The sequence below is a fragment of the Rhinatrema bivittatum genome, chromosome 4 (assembly GCF_901001135.1).
Source record: "Rhinatrema bivittatum chromosome 4, aRhiBiv1.1, whole genome shotgun sequence".
NCBI lineage: Eukaryota > Metazoa > Chordata > Amphibia > Gymnophiona > Rhinatrematidae > Rhinatrema > Rhinatrema bivittatum.
Genome location: NC_042618.1, coordinates 25,047,094 through 25,062,233, shown reverse-complemented (window position 1 = coordinate 25,062,233; position 15,140 = coordinate 25,047,094). Strand labels below are relative to the sequence as shown.

General features: G+C 47.2%; 1 pseudogene; it reads left to right on the top strand.

Moving 5' to 3' along the window:
• The window catches only part of LOC115089682, a 139,890-nt pseudogene that overhangs the window by 73,123 nt on the left and 51,627 nt on the right, over nt 1–15,140 (top strand).

Sequence of the window (15,140 nt, the reverse complement as noted above, 5' to 3'; positions counted from 1 at the left end):
GATCTGCATAGTAGACCACTGGATGGTAGGCGAGTGTCGTCGAAGCCAGGGTAGTCCGAACACCAGGGGGTGGATAGCCTTTTCCAGTACTAAGAAGGCTATCTCCTCCACATGGATCGCCCCTGTGCGGACCGTCAGCAGAACCGTGGAGGTCAGGATTCGTCCCGGTAGACGAATACCTTGAATGGAAGTGATCTGTAAAGGAACCTCTCGTTCCACGGTTGGAATCCCCAGCTGGGTAACTAGTTGTTCCTGGATTATGTTGCCTTCCGCCCCCGAATCCAGGAAGGCTGAAGTCTCCAAAGTCCCTCCTGGGTATTCCAGGATGACCGGCAAGGTACAATGGGGAGCAGTAGTACAACCTAGGAGGAGCTCCCCCCGACCTCCTAGGCCTTGGCGATTCCCGCCCGCTCTTGGCAATGTTCCAAAAAGTGACCCTTTTGGCCACAGTACAGACATAAGCCTAGAGAGCGTCGACGCTGTTTCTCCTCCTTGGAGAGCGGGGCCCGGCCCAATTGCATGGGCTCAGAGGCAGGGACCTCAGGGCGAGAAACCCTCTGTGGCGGAGATAGCCGAGATGAAGCACGGGGCGGGCTAGATCTCCTCTGGCAGAATTCCTGTGCCTTTTGTTGCAAGCGTCGGTCGACCCGGGCGGCCATCTCTATCAGGGCATTGAGGTCTTCGGGGATCTCTCGGGCTGCGATCTCGTCCTTAATTCGTCCAGAAAGACCTTCCAGAAAGATTGCCCGGAGACTACCATCCTGCCACCCCACCTCTTGGGCGAGGGTTCTAAATTCCATGGCATACTCGGCCAAGGGGCGAGTCCCTTGACACAGCTGCAGGAGGTCAGAGAGGGCAGTGGCCCGGCGGGCCGGTTCGTCGAATGCCTGCTTAAAGATGAGAATGAACCGTTGTAGGTCATTTAGTGCGGGATCATTATTCTCCCACAGGGGAGAGGCCCAAACCAGGGCCCTCCCATCAAGTAGAGACAGGATGTATGCGACCTTGACTGAATTGGCAGGGAACTGTTGGGGCAGTAGCGAGAAGTGGATGAAACATTGGTTTAAAAATCCTCGACAAGTCCTGGTATCTCCGGCATAGCATGAGGGTGCCGGTAGTTGAGTCGCCAAGGCGGCGGTCAAGGCGGAACCTGCGTCCGCCACAGGCCGGGAAGGGGCATCCAACGCATCCATTCTGGCGGCTAGTTGCCCCAGAGAGCCGGCAAGGGCGTCCAGGAACTGCTGTTGCTGCTGCAATTGTTGACTTAGCCCTGGACGATCCTGGGACTGTGGGGCATCTGCCGAGTCCATGGCCTTGCAATCTGTTGTGAACACGGGGCTAGTGGACCCTTGAGCCGGCCTACAGGAGACTTGGGAAGGACTTCACTGGTCTCGACTGAACAGGCCAGGAGGCAGACTTCTGGCGGGCGGGTGGAAGCGATTTCACCCTGGAAGCTGGTACTCCCACGGGAGAAGCCCTTGGGAGTCCAGCCGCTAGGACATAGGAGATTCACCCTGGAAGTCAGAGCCCCCCCCGGGAGGAGCCCGTAGGGGCCCGACCGCTGGGACTTAGGCGAGGCGGTCGATGGAGAGGAAGCAGGCGAGTATCAGGCTTGGCTAAGGCAGGCAGGAACCTGGCTAGGGCTGTAGACAGGCTGGAACCCGGCTAGGGCTGTAGGTAGGCAGGAACCCGGCGTGGGCTGAAGACAGGCAGGGGCCCGGCGTGGGCTGGCAGGCAGGAACCCGGCTTGGGCTGGCAGGCAGGAACCCGGCTTGGGCTGGCTGGCAGGCAGGAACCCGGCTAGGGCTGTAGACAGGCTGGAACCCGGCTAGGGCTGAAGACAGGCTGGAACCCGGCTAGGGCTGTAGGTAGGCAGGAACCCGGCGTGGGCTGAAGACAGGCAGGGGCCCGGCTTGGGCTGGCTGGCAGGCAGGAACCGGCTTGAACTGTAGGCAGGCAGGCAGGAACCGGCTTGAACTGTAGGCAGGCAGGAACCGGCTGGCAGGCAGCAGGAACGGAATAGCCAAGATGCTGGCAGACTCCGGAGCTCGAGGCAACGGGGGACTGAAGGAACCCTGTTGCAAGGCACTGATCGGGTGTCCGCGGTGGCCCTAAGTAGGCCGCGGCGTCTGACGTCAGACTTGGGGCGGAGCCACCCTCTGGCGGGAAACTGTCTAGAAAAGCGCGGGGCGTTTGCGCGCATGCGCCTAGAGGCAGGCCAGCAATGGTGTCTCCCCCGCGGGGACACCCAGATCCCGACTCTGCTTCGTTCCCAGCCGGCAGGAACCCTCGAGGTAAGGACTGGGACGTGAGCTTCATGAACCAGACCGCAACATCAGCTTTGTATGGAACTGGGAAAACTTTTGGGGAAAGGGGAGACTTTTCTGAAAGGATGGGCTCCACCTTAACCAGAGTGGAACCAAACTGCTGGCACTAAGTTTCAAAAAGGAGATAGAGCAGCTTTTAAACTAGAACAAGGGGGAAAGCTAACATTCACTCAGCAGTGCATGGTTCAGAGAAATGTATCCTTAAAGGATACTAATGAAACAGGAGTGTTAGGGCATCCCAACAGGGCGGTTCCATTAAAAGCAAAGATAGTCCATTTGCCTATATGTAAAAAATCACTGAAGCTAATGATTTCCGAATTATCCTTAACAACTGAAAAGCACGTTGTTAATACAAACAAAAAACACACTTTGAGAGGTCACGTGATGTGGTGAGCCAGGCGAGTCGCACTCGTCTTAGCTCCGGGTGCTGCTCCCCCAAATAGTGATACTGAAAGCAAGCAGAGAACCCGCAGATCGACAACAAAACATACCCTCTGGAGAACAAAACTCAGCCGATACAAAAAAGTGAGTTACAAAGAGTTATGACATCAAAAACTGTCAAAAAAGATAAAATAAAAAGCACGGACACAGAAACCAAGATGGCCGACCAGCGAGGCAGGCCGGAGGGCTCTGGCCTCGACGAGCGAACGGTGACCAGACTTACCGAATCTGTGCTCCAGGGGCTCGAGCCTAAATTTGCTGGCATAAATTAAAATATTCAGGCTCTCAAAGAATCGTTAGGGGATATCGGGAAATGCATTGATATAGCAGAAGGGAGAATCTTGGCGGTAGAGGAAGATACGATGGCGGTTACCACGAGGGTGTCAGCACTTGAAACTGTGATTCAAACGGCAGAAAACAAGCTTGAAGATCTTGAAAACAGAGCTCGGCGAAACAATCTGAAATTTCTCGGGCTCCCAGAAACTATTAACGATGGAGAGCTTAAAGCATTACTAGAGGAATGGCTCCCAAAAGCATTAAGCCTCCCAACTTTGGACAACAAATTAATAGTGGAAAGGGCGCACCGCCTTGGCCCGCAGCGGGAATCAGACCGAAGACCGCGATTAGTCATCGAAAGATTTCTGGATTGGACACAAAAATCGATGGTATTGGCAGCTTTTAAGAAGCAAAGGGAACTTCAATACAAAGACAATAAGATCATCCTCTTTCAAGACTTCTCTGCTGCGGTAGCAGCAAAACGCAAGCTTTTTTCTCCAACATGTACAAATCTAGTCAATAAAAATATCCGGTTCAATCTCCAATTCCCTGCAACGTTACGTATCTGGAAAGATGGGAAAGCAGTCTCCTTTGGCGACCCAGATCAAGCAGCGGAGTGGCTCAAGAACCAAGCAGCTCAGAACTGAAAACCAATCAACAGGAATAAAATACCATGTTCCTGAGTTATTATGATTCAGGCTGGGACACTGGTGAGAAACCAGGCAGGTATATCAGTGAGCATAGCTCTACAACTTGATGCATATGATTCCTGAAAGTTCACTAAGGTTCCTGTTCAGACTCTAAAAGGTTGTATGTTGCACATTTAATGTTATAAATATCAGATTCCTGCTATGGGGTTATAGTTTGGACGGGGGAGCAGCGCCTGAGCGCATAGATACACAGACCTCTGACCCCAGTTTTGGGGGCCTCTCAAATCCTTAGTTATTAAGGAAGAATTTCTCTAAGTTTTATGTTGTTATTTTCTATGATCTTATGGGGGATAGTGCTGACGCACATGAATAGGGGTGGTGGGAAGTTACAAGGGATTAAGTTCAAGCGGAATAATCATTTTGGTGTGGAAGTAAAAAGAGCGGTAGATAGCCATGATTGTCTGGAGATTTTATGTTTACTATTGCAGCACGTTTGGGGAGCAAAGCAGCTGGGAGTCCAGGCTGGGAGACTCTCCAGCGAGAGCAGAAACAGTTCACTATTAATGCATGAGTATTTCTGGTACCGGGGATAGGAAGTATACGTTTTAGTTCCTGGAATGTGGGAGGGATTGGTACTACAATCAAACGCCAAAAAGTTTTAAGTGCATTAAACAGACAAAAAATAGATATAGTCGGGTTACAGGAAACGCACTTATCAGAACTTGAAAGTAAAAAATTTAAACGAGGATGGGTCGGTCAGTGTTATTATGCACCGGCTTTGGGACGTAAAGCAGGTCTGGCGATATTAATTAACAAAACATTTCATTTTGATTTGGCAAAGCAAATTTCAGATGATGAAGGCCGGATACTAATCATTCAAGGACGGATACAGGGGCAAGAAATCACTATTTGTGCAGCTTATGCTCCGAATACATACTCACACTCTTTCTTTCAAAAAATGGTGGGAATGCTGCTCCCAGTGCAGAAGGGCCCCCTTGTCGTACTTGGGGACTTTAATTGTGTACATGACAGTGGAGTAGATAAGTCCCATCCCATACCACGCACAAGGAATGACCAGAGTAAACACCCTGTGGCAAATGCACTTTCTGCTCTCAAGCACATCAAGGCACCACCTGGCATCATCCAACATCAGGATTAACAGTTAAAATCAACTGCAATGTAAATTGTAATACAGAATTCGTAGTTTATGCCTTACAGTGCCCATGCCCTAAAGTCTATATTGGTAGGACCAAAAGAAAGGTTAACAGAACACAAATGTAGAATTAATAATCAAGATCAGAAAGCTCCAGTAGTACAGCACTGTATAGATTGTAATCATGTTTTCAATGATTTCAGATGGGCCATATTAGAACATGTACGGGCATCATGGAGAGGAGGAGATCGGGTCAGCATTTTAAATAAACAAGAGAATACATGGATCTTCCACCTCAATACTCTTGAACCAACAGGACTTAATGATAAGATTGAGTGGCACATACTCATTTAGGTATAGCGAAATGGTTTTACAATATAGATAATGATGTCATTAGCACCGCCCATTTGCCGCTTTTTTTCAAGGAATCCCTTTAAATATGGCGCCTCAGTCGGCATTCCTGTGCCAGCAAAGGAGCCGCTAGGAGCAGCCGTTCTTGACACAGTGAGTACCTTTAAAGCTAGAGCAGATGAATGAATGTCACGACCCGGCTCATTCAGATTTAAGAAGACAGCACTTTAAGCTTCAATTTTAGTTTCTATCCGAGGAACAGATTTATGCCCTTCAAAATCAAGCCGCGTTAGTATATTTGTCACATTCATTTTTCCCGCGCTCTTCAAAGTTGAGTCGCGCTTCCAAACCCGTTGTATTCGTTTCCTCCGTGCTCCATTGAGCTGAATTAATTAATTTAATTCATATATTTCAGCCACATAGAGAATTCGCATTATGTATCCCTCATAATAATAACAATAAAAAACATAGTCTCGTATTTTTTTCAAAACATAGTCAGCTAATGAAGACAACCAGTTTTCAGGAACAAAGATGAGCGCTATTAACCATTTTGAGATTCCTTCTCTGTTATTTTCAGCGGAGCTTCCCAGACCGCTATTACTGCGAACAGTCCACATTCTACAAATAAACAGTGCCATTGTAGCACGTATGTATCATGTTCCATTCACAGTGTCCATGTTAAGTGAAAAAAATTTTTCAATAACTGAAAGATGTCTCCTTACATGCTCTTTTTAGAATAATTACAGTGTTCCACAAGTCGCTCTTGAAAAGCGTCTAGCCCTTGAAGAAGGAGCTAGTCTCCGAAACGTCTAGATGTCGGCTGAGCAAGACCAACTACAGCATGAAAGATAAGTGATATCAATGGCTTCAGTCTAATTAGCCATCAAAGAAATAATCTGGAAGTGGACATACTGGCATAAAGAGCTACCTGAGGTACCTAATGATTTAGAGGCCTTACAATAGGCTCACAGACACGATAGCTGAATTAATCATAGCATCGTATGAAGGTACACTCAGATCTTAATAAGACATCTATATAACAGGTCTTATATTATATGATTTGATCACATGTTATATTATTCAGGGTTTCTAATTCTACACAGTAAAGGGATAGCATATCTATGCAAAGAACTACATCTCCTGGACATCTGGCGTACATTACATCCCACAGAGCGGGACTATACGCATGTGTCAAGGGCACACTGTACCATGTCCAGAATAGACTATATTTTGATATCCGAGTCCTTATTTCCTAGAAGTAAAAAAGCCCACATAGGCGAAATTGCAATATCCGATCATGCTATTGTCTGGGTGGATATCACAGATGGGAGGGACGAAACTAGACCACGTTTGTGGCGTTTCCCAAGCCAGCTAGCTGATGATTATACTTTTCAAAATTACCTCCGAGAAAAATGGAGAGACTATGAACAACACAATCATGACCATAAGGAAGACCCTAGTTTATATTGGGAAGCTAGTAAAGCTGTATTGAGGGGGGAAATCACATCATACCTGATTGCCAAATCAAAGGCAATGCATAAGAACATTCTTCTCCTAGAGCAGAAACTAACACAGGCCAAAAAGAGGTTAGCTCATAATAACAATAGTACTTGCCAACAAGAATATCATGCGATTCTCCATGCATTAAATACTATGTTACACGAAAAGGCACACAGATATTTGAACAAAGGAGCTCATAGACTATTTAGATATGGCAACAAAGCAGGGAAATTATTAGCAAACTTAGTGCGCATACACAGAGGGAAGACATTTATTGATAAACTGAAGGATGAAAGAGGTGTCCCTATTACATCTAGCTCTAAGGTATGTGCCCGGTTTAAGCAGTTTTATGAAATGCTATATACAGATGATAGGACGGGGGGTAGTAAAGCTGAAGATGAATTCTTTGCAGGTCTCCAGCTTCCACAGGTTTCAGAGGCTCAATTAACCAAGTTGAATACACCAATACAGGTAGAAGAGCTAGTGGTGCCTATAAAGGAGAGTAAGCACCATAAGGCTCCTGGGCCAGATGGAATGAGTGCTGAATATTATAAGATCCTACTATACCAGGCTTCTGGGGCCCTCTTACGTTTTTTCCAGGAGGCCCAAAGGAAGAGGCAGTTCCCAGACGGGGTCATGAGAGCCTATGTTACGGTCCTGGAAAAGCCGGGCAAAGACCTCTCCTCCCCAGGGGCATATTGCCCTATATCATAAGAACATAAGAAAATGCCATACTGGGTCAGACCAAGGGTCCATCAAGCCCAGCATCCTGTTTCCAACAGTGGCCAATCCAGGCCACAAGAACCTGGCAAGTACCCAAAAACTAAGTCTATTCCATGTAACCATTGCTAATGGCAGTGGCTATTTTTCTAAGTGAACTTAATAGCAGGTAATGGACTTCTCCTCCAAGAACTTATCCAATCCTTTTTTAAACACAGCTATACTAACTGCACTAACCACATCCTCTGGCAACAAATTCCAGAGTTTAATTGTGCGTTGAGTAAAAAATAATTTTCTCCAATTAGTCTTAAATGTGCCCCATGCTAACTTCATGGAATGCCCCCTAGTCCTATTATTCGAAAGTGTAAATAACCGAGTCACATCTACTCGTTCAAGACCTCTCATGATCTTAAAGACCTCTATCATATCCCCCCTCTGCCGTCTCTTCCCAAGCTGAACAGCCCTAACCTCTTCAGCCTTTCCTCATAGGGGAGCTGTTCCATCCCCTTTATCATTTTGGTTGCCCTTCTCTGTACCTTCTCCATCGCAATTATATCTTTTTTGAGATGCGGCGACCAGAATTGTACACAGTATTCAAGGTGTGGTCTCACCATGGAGCGATACAGAGGCATTATGACATTTTCCGTTTTATTCACCATTCCCTTTCTAATAATTCCCAACATTCTGTTTGCTTTTTTGACTGCCACAGCACACTGAACCGACAATTTCAATGTGTTATCCACTATGACACCTAGATCTCTTTCTTGGATTGTAGCACCTAATATGGAACCCAACATTGTGTAATTATAGCATGGGTTATTTTTCCCTATATGCCTCACCTTGCACTTATCCACATTAAATTTCATCTGCCATTTGGATGCCCAATTTTCTAGTCTCACAAGGTCTTCCTGCAATTTATTACAATCTGCTTGTGATTTAACTACTCTGAACAATTTTGTGTCATCTGCAAATTTGATTATCTCACTCGTCGTATTTCTTTCCAGATCATTTATAAATATATTGAAAAGTAAGGGTCTCAATACAGATCCCTGAGGCACTCCACTGTCCACTCCCTTCCACTGAGCAAATTGTCCATTTAATCCTACTCTCTGTTTCCTGTCTTTTAGCCAGTTTGCAATCCATGAAAGGACATCGCCACCTATCCCATGACTTTTTACTTTTCCTAGAAGCCTCTCATGAGGAACTTTGTCAAATGCGTTCTGAAAATCCAAGTATACTATATCTATTATTAACTCCTTCAAAAAAGTGAAGCAGATTTGTGAGGCAAGACTTGCCCTGGGTAAAGCCATGCTGACTTTGTTCCATTAAACCATGTCTTTCTATATGTTCTGTGATTTTGATGTTTAGAACACTTTCCACTATTTTTCTTGGTACTGAAGTCAGGCTAACCGGTCAGTAGTTTCCTGGATCACCCCTGGAGCCCTTTTTAAATATTGGGGTTACATTTGCTATCCTCCAGTCTTCAGGTACAATGGATGATTTTAATGATAAGTTACAAATTTTTACTAATAGGTCTGAAATTTCATTTTTTAGTTCCTTCAGAACTCTGGGGTGTATACCATCTGGTCCGGGTGATTTACTACTCTTCAGTTTGTCAATCAGGCCTACCACATCTTCTAGGTTCACCATGATTTGATTCAGTCCATAATTTTTACTTGTGTGTTTGGGTCTGGGAGGTTGGGGCTGTGGCCTGAACTTGGGGGGGGGGGGGGGGGGGGCTCAAGGCAGAAGGTTCACCTAGGATGTCTAATACTCTTGCTAATTCAAGAGCAAGTCCATAAATTCCTGCCTGCAACGCTGGGATCTGTTGGTGCTATCGCCTCATTGCCAGGTCAGAAAATAACTTAGGATAACAGCACATTGTCCGAGGGCAACAGTTACAACCATCTTGCCCTTTCCATCACTGCACTTCCCAGAGTCTGAGCATGCTGCTGTCTACCGGTCTTGCTTTGATGCACCTTGAAAGCAAGATGTACATCCTACTAGGTACTATGCACAATTTCAGAAAAACACACAGCAAGCAGTGATGGCCCCTGTGCACACCCTTCAATTAAACAGGATACTTGTTAGGTATAGGTTTTTTACTTAAAAACAAAAAATAATCAGTATTCTGCTCCCCTACAACTTTGATTGCAGTCATGGTGTTACGACTGGGCTCCGGTCAGGAGTCGTGAACACCACCCAGAAGGGTGGCTCCAGGTGGAGAGAGACAGGAATGGTTAGAACAGTGTCTGGGTCCAGGCTGGGTCAGGGCAGGCGGCAAGTAGCAGTGTCTGGGTCCAGGCTGGATCAGGGCAGGCGGCAAGTAGCAGTGTCTAGGTCCAGGCTGGGTCAGGGCAGGCGGCAAGTAGCAGTGTCTGGGTCCAGGCTGGGTCAGGGCAGGCGGCAAGTAGCAGTGTCTGGGTTCAGGCTGGGTCAGGGCACAGTAAGCAGAGCAAGGCAGGTCAGAAGGCCCGTAGGCCACACACACACAGAAGGCCCGTAGGCCACACACCATAAGCAGGGCAAGGCAGGTCAGAAGGCCCTTAGGCCACACACACACAGAAGGCCCGTAGGCCACACACCGTAAGCAGGGCAAGGCAGGTCAGAAGGCCCGTAGGCCACACACACACAAAAGGCCCGTAGGCCACACACCGTAAGCAGGGCAAGGCAGGTCAGAAGGCCCGTAGGCCACACACACACAGAAGGCCCGTAGGCCACACACCGTAAGCAGGGCAAGGCAGGTCAGAAGGCCTGTAGGCCACACACCGTAAGCAGGGCAAGGCAGGTCAGAAGGCCCGTAGGCCACACACACACAGAAGGCCCGTAGGCCACACACCGTAAGCAGGGCAAGGCAGGTCAGAAGGCCCGTAGGCCACACACACACAGAAGGCCCGTAGGCCACACACACACAGAGTAGCAGGCCCAAAGGCACACACAGTACAAGGCGAGGAAGAAGGCCCGAAGGCCGTGCAAGGCAAGGCAAGGAAAGAATAAGGCCCGAAGGCCACGCAAGGCAAGGTCCAGGGACCAAACGCACAGCAAGCAAGGAAGGAAGGCTAGAGCAGGGATCCCAGAAGAGCTCGATGCCGAAGCACCGAGGAAACTGTCAGGCAGGGTAATAAGGGAAAACCCAGAACATAGAGTGGACAGGGGAGATGGATTGGGCCTGTCAGGAGAGCCAGCACTAGAGGGACCCCTGGTGGTGAGGTGGTTGCACAGCAGCCATAGCCGTAACACATGGTCCATGGAGTGGACTTTGGGACATCCTACTAGCCCATATACACCCGTCTGATCACATGAATATGAGGTCATTTGTGACCGTCTTGGTAATGGGTTTGTCCCTAGGAGATGCAGGCCTATCGTTTATATAGCAATTTTTTTCATTGACAGAAGGTGGGTGTTATCAACATAGAGGGTACAGGTAGCCTTCTTCTAAAATTATAGCACAGACTAGGCGGCAACAAGTAATGGGGCCAGGATTCAAAGGCTTTGTCTAGCTAAATTTTGGAGTTAGGCTTACAAGAGCCAAGATTTAAATCTTTCCCCTCTCTAATAGATAAATTTTGTGTGCAGAGCTCATTGTGCTTATACAATTTATCCCGATAAAAAGAGGTGGTGCTGGAGGCATTCCAGGGCTGGGGATTAAAGTTTTGCCAGTGTGCAAAGCTAATTTGGCTACAGTTACCGAATAAGTCTAGCAGACAAAATAAATGCTGTAAGGTTGTGTGCATAACTTAATCCGGATATATTCAGCAGCAGATTTATCTGGTAAGTCCAGCTGAATATTCAGATTACACGCACAACTGAACCTGGATAACTTACCTGCCTGCTGGCTCTCTGATTATCGATGTCAATCCACAATCAAAATGAAATGAATACTTTTAATGAGCTTTTGATACCCAAAATTCCCAAATGTATGCAGTTATAGATGAATTATATGTTTTCAACACTGCAAATTTTTAGAACACTGAATTATCTTTCTCCCCTTCTTTTCTTACTCTTTCTTAAGGCGAATGGGAAAAACCGTTTAACGTTAATGACACAAAGATAGGAGATTTCCATGTAGATGAGAACACAGTTGTACAAGTTCCTATGATGTTCCAAAGTGGCATGTATGACATAGCTCATGATGAGGAACTGGGTTGCACTATAGTGCGCTTGCCTTACAAAGGAGATGCTTCAGCATTTGTGATTTTGCCTGATGAAAGAAAACTGAAGCAGGTGGAAGATGCTTTGTCAAGGTCAACAATGAAGAAATGGATGTCAATCGTGCACCAGAGGTAAAACTAATACTGTTGTAGATGCTTAAAGTTTGCAGAGAATCCAAATTTAGGATTAGGCCTTAAACATAGGTCTTTATACAAGACACAAATCTTGGCTTCACAAATAGAGGACCTCACTGATTCTTATGAGAGCAATTTTCAAAACCAGTTATGTGGGCAAAAAGCATTTTACTCATGTAAATCATCTGGCTGAAACTGTCCTCCCTCAATGTAGGTTAAGTACTTTGGCCACCTTGTGAGAAGACGTTCCTGGGTGGAGTGTTTAAGGCAGGGATGGCCATCTCCAGTCCTTAAGACCCACAAACAGGCCTGGCCTTCTGGATACCTATCTGAATATGCATGAGATACAATGAAGGCACTGCTCTCTCTCTCTCACTCTATATATACATACATATTTCAGTATAGAGAATCAGTTCAAGACTGCACACATTTTCAGTTTCACTCATTAACCCCGTATCAATCATGAAGATGCACAACTCATTCAGTTTTACTAGAATGGAATGGATTTGTTTGTTCACAAAAGCAGATATATAAATGGTTCACAAATTCATGCAATTGAGTTCATTTGCAATGTATAAAGTGTGTGCACCTTTAATAGAGGCTTTAAGTCCTTGCACATCAAACAGAAAAAATCCCAACTCTCTTGTCCTCATCTGCTGCTGCTGAAAAGCATGAAATGGTTGGAGAAGTAGTTCCTGTTGCTTGTGCAGATAAAGCCCTTTAGGAAATCCACATTCCAGTAGCTGACAGCAGAAGAAATCCTCCTGCCCCACTGGCACCAGATAACCCAAAGTCCTCACAATACATTAATGGGGGCGCCAGGCGATATTTAAATTAGGGGGTCACATTAGCAAGGAGAGCCCAAGTGCGTTGGCCCTCCGTCGGTTAGGAAAACTGACTCAGAGTTTATTGGTGTCTGTTTCCCTAAACACCGCACAGCTAGGGAGTTGAGGAAACGGACGCTTCTAAATTGAGCGTCTGTTTCCTGCACCTGACTGCTGGCATTTTTTTAACTTTTTTTTTTATAGTTATATTACTTTACTTTTTCCTCTTACTTAATATCGCAATGACATTAAGTAGGAGGCAGTACAGAAAAGCATTGTTTTCTGCTTTTCTGTACTGGTTTAAGGAGCGCTCAGCAATTACCACCTGCTCCAGGCAGTCGTTAATTTCTGATCACTAAGGGGCAGATTTTAAATGCCCTGCGTGCGCCGGCACATGCAGAGCCCCGGGACGCATGTAAGTCCTGGGGCTTCTGGAAAGGGGCGTGGCGGGGGCGTGGTGGGGGCATGGTGGGGTGACGTGGCGTGGCGTTTCGGGGGCGAGGCGTTTCAGGGGCGGGACCGGGGGTGTGGCGCCGGCCCGGGGGCATGGTCCTGGCCTCCGGACCAGCCCCCGGGACCAGAACATGGAGCGGGGCAGTTGGCTGGCGCACGCAAAGTTAAGGGGGGGGGGGGGTTTAGATAGGGCTGGGGGGGTGGGTTAGGTAGGAGAAGGGAGGGGAAGGTGGGGGCAGGGCGAAGGAAAGTTCCCTCCGAGGCCGCTCCGAAATCGGAGCGGCCTCGGAGGGAACGGAGGCAGGCTGCACGGCTCAGCGCGCACAGGCTGCCGATTTTGCGCAGCCTTGCGCGCGCCGACCCCGGATTTTATAAGATGCTTCGCGCGTATCTTATAAAATCCAGCGTTCTTTTGTTCGCGCTCGCGTATCGTTTGAAGATCTACCTCAGCATGTGCAACCTAGACACTTTTTTTTTTTTGCATTGGTAGCGAATGCCTAGTTGGATGTGCCTTGTAGAGGTGCTAATGCCCTTATTGCATAAGGAGATTAATTAGTGCCTATACAAGCCGAGTCCAACTGCGGGTTATACAGTACGCTTGGCTGAGGTGCTCTGTATTGCATCGTCCCCTCAGTTTGCAACCCTGTAAGGTCACAAGTAACGCATCTGATATGTTTTCATTACCTTTTACTAAAGGTGAGTTACACATGCTCATCTGTCTCGGGGTCCATATTCAGCCGCTGTGTGGCTGTGGTAGTTAGCCAGGCTAACTGGCAGAGTATATTCAGTGACGCGGTTGCACCACTGAATATTCTCAGCTATCTTAAAGTTATGTATAACTGGCGAACTCTGCTTACCAGAGTTAGGCACAGAACGTAAGCAGCTAACTCTGCTCCTCCCGGAAACGCCTCCCACCCACCACTGGCTTATTCGGCTAGAATTAACCTGCATACGGCTTTCAATATGGCCGAGTAGCCATTTAGTTGGATAACTTTTCAGTTATCCGTCCAAATGACGTTTTAATATTGACCTCCTTATGCATGTTCATTGTGGATATCCTGTTTGTGGCTCTTGAGGAATGGAGATGAACACCCTGGTGTAGATCTTTGGAAGAATATAAAGTGAATAGATGACATTTTTCATTGAAAAATTATCTGCAGAGAAAAGCAGGTGCCAGAGCAAGTTTCATAGGTAAAGGACAGGCATGCTTTCACTTTTAAACTTGGAGCAAAATCTGCACATAAAACCTACCCCAAGACTATCCCAAAACACAGCAAGTTCAATATCTACACAGCACAGCCCTTGAAAACTGTTTGAGCTATTTGGATAAATTAGGCCCCTAAGGCAGGTAAATTTAACCACTGATATTCTGGGCAGTCCATGGGACAAGGTTACGATGGATTGAAAAAGTGAGGTGGCTAACACTGATTTGCAGTGGCTAATTTATAGGACTAAATCACAGCACTGCAGGAGCCTAAATCTGGCCAGCCAGAGCTCAGGAACCCTCCCACAAGCCACAAAGCAATAAAAAAAACCCATCTCAAGCTGCAATCTCCTAAGCACCATTCGCTCCATTATCATTTTAGTAACCTGCTGACCTGAGAGCTGTGATTCTCCCTTGCTTACCTCCCTCCCAGCACTGCATAACCATTTTTTATTAGCCTGCCCTCCTACTCTCCCTCCCAATACCCTGAGGCACAGACCTCTCTGCTTCCCCTCCCTTTGGGCACCTCAGAAGAATTTTCTTTTAAACTGCTAAAGTCAATATTTCTTCCTGCCACCACTGCATTTCTATGGTCTGCCCACCCTTCCACCATTGCCCCCTCTCCAAATCTTCATCAGCACCCCTCTGAAATACTGCTGACTTCATCCAAGCGGCACCCAGCTGAGCCAGCAGGAGGCGCACGCTTCCTTCCTGCTGCCTGGGCGTTGTTTGTTGCTTTGACAACAAGGCTAATAGGGGACTCCACTAGCATTGTTGTCAGAGCTGCCAGAAATGCCGAGCGTGCGTCTCCTGCTGGTTCAGCTGGGGGCCCCTTAGGGTAGGTTTTCCCCATTCAGGGGGTGCCAGTGGGGACTGAGTGTGTGGAGGAAGCAGGTCATAGAATTGGGAGGGAGGGGGATGGGGCAGGGAAGGTTTTTCATTATCGACCTCATAG